The sequence below is a fragment of the Dasypus novemcinctus genome, chromosome 14 (genome assembly GCF_030445035.2).
Source record: "Dasypus novemcinctus isolate mDasNov1 chromosome 14, mDasNov1.1.hap2, whole genome shotgun sequence".
Taxonomy (NCBI): domain Eukaryota; kingdom Metazoa; phylum Chordata; class Mammalia; order Cingulata; family Dasypodidae; genus Dasypus; species Dasypus novemcinctus.
Genome location: NC_080686.1, coordinates 14686054 through 14688307, shown reverse-complemented (window position 1 = coordinate 14688307; position 2254 = coordinate 14686054). Strand labels below are relative to the sequence as shown.

At 44.9% G+C, this 2254-nt stretch overlaps 1 pseudogene; it reads right to left on the bottom strand.

Annotated features, from left to right (window-relative positions):
• Positions 1-203: 203 nt before the first annotated feature.
• Positions 204-1416, bottom strand: LOC101442058 (AP-3 complex subunit sigma-1-like; annotated as a pseudogene).
• Between the last annotated feature and the right edge of the window lie 838 nt (positions 1417-2254).

Genomic DNA, 2254 nt, shown 5'->3' with positions numbered 1-2254 from the left:
CTGATTTTACAAGTTTCTTTAAAAGCCCTGATCCAGAAAAGCAACATTGAACATCACATACTGATTTTACACAATCCTTGTACTGTACCTTGCTTTTGATCCAAGAGCAAAAATTAAGACTCTCCTCCTCTATTTTTGGTAAACAACTGCATATTAAACTGAGATTACTTTTTTCCCTGGATTTTTATCTGGGAATAGACTTTTTAATATTTTTGCTTAAAAGAGGGTAGGTTTGGCACTTTTATGCTGATATCATCACTGTTACTATTTCTTGGGGATCTCAGGAAGATTCATGTTCTTTACAGCTGATACAGCCTGGGCTGGAGCTCCTGCTAAGCCAGCTTCAATTTCTCATTTATTCTGGGCATGTATTTGTGTGATAATCTCATTCCTATTGGCCTCCAACACCATGCCCTCTCACCATTTCTGCCAGAATATCGTGGACCTTGTCTACATGTAAAATTAAATACAGTTTACATTTTCAAAACACTGTCTAATGCTTCTACAAATGCTTGAATTAGATCTAAAATGCCAAGTTCACTTTCTGAAGAATACACATAAGGGACAAAATATAATGTGGCTTAATGTCTGTCAGTCAGTTTGTTGTCAAAGCGTCCTGTTAGCAATCTTCCTCCTAGGAAAGTACAAACATTTTCAACTTTTAGAAACTGTTTCAGTATCCTGGCTGCTGAAACAAGCACCACACAATGATTTGGCTTAAAAAAAGGGGGGTGGGGTGGGGAGGAAGTTATTGGCTTGTGGTTTTGAGGCTAGATGTCCAAAGTCAAAGCAGCAGCAAGGTGATGCCTTCCCCTGAAAGACTACCTGTTCGCAGGCTGGCTGCCACGATCCTTGAGCCTTGGCTCCTCTGCCACTTGGCAACGCACATGGCGGCCTCTCTGGGCTTCACCCTTCTCTTGCAGGTTCCCATTGATAGTCAGCTTCTGGCTGCTCCCTCTGGCTTCCTCTTTCTGTGGTCTTACCTCTAAGTCTTTCAGTAGTAGGACAGAGACCCATCCCGATGCAGGTGGCACACACCTTCACTGAAGTTTCTCATGAGAAGGTCCTATTTACAATGGGTTCACACCCACAGGAATGGATTAAGTCTAGGAACATTTCTTTCTGGAACCATCCAAGCTACAAGGATACCCAATGGAAAGTCTCCCTTTCGATTTTTTGCTGTGCATCTTCACTCAAGGGTTGGTAGAACATGGAGAGCTGCATCATCTTGTGGTTGTTGAAGACAAGGATCTGCTTGATCACGGATGGGCCAGGCTCACCAAGGTGGGTCCTGGGACCAGAGTGGGGTGCCAGCCTCAGTATCTCCCAGAGATCCTTCCCCACCCATCCCCTCCCACTGGCACCTGGTCTAAAGTTTAATAATCTCAGTTCTAATGGAAACTTAATATATGCCATGCAGATTGCCTTTTGTTAACTCTTATTCACTATCTCTTATTTCTCAACTGAGAAGTCAACTCCTCAGAAGGGTTTTCCCTCTTGTACCACCCCAAGTCCCTCTCTGCCCCATTTCTTCTTCATTTTCTTCACAGCACTGATCACTGAGTGCTAGTTCTGAACTGATGAGTTTAGCTCTACTAGAATATGTGCTCCCTGTGAGCAGGCACTTTGTTTCCCTCCCTTTCACTGCTGTATCCCCAGTGTCAGAGCCTTTATTGGCCCTCACTGCATTAGTTCTGATGGCTAGACCTGCAAAGGTTTCTCCCCTCTTCCTGGGTGTAGGACCAGGCTACATTTCCCAGCAGCCCCCAGAATGAATCTTGGCCAAATGACTACATTTTCATCAGTGAAACATGAGCATCTGTGGGGTCAACCCCCAGGCTCTCTTTCCCTCCCTAGGGAAGGTGGTTGATGGTTAAAGGGAGGAAAGTCCCTAAATGTCAACTATCTCATGGGGTAGAGCTGCCCCACTGTAGCAGTTTGGCATTGTTTATGAATTCCAAAAATAGATATTGGATTATGTTTGTAACCTGGTCAGTTCCTCTGGGTGTGTTCCCCTTTGTATTAAATTCAGACGTTTCACTTTTACTTGATTAAATTATGATTAGGGCTTTGATTGGGTCATGTCAGTAGGACACTGAGGCCCCGACCCCTTGGTGGGCAGGCACTCACAGAGAAAACTACAGGGCAGAGGAGAGAGTTAGAGTTTTGGATGCTGGAACCCCAGGAAGAAAACCCACAGGAGAAGAACATAGAGGAAGAGAGATGGCTCCGTAGACACCGCAGAGGCCCTGGG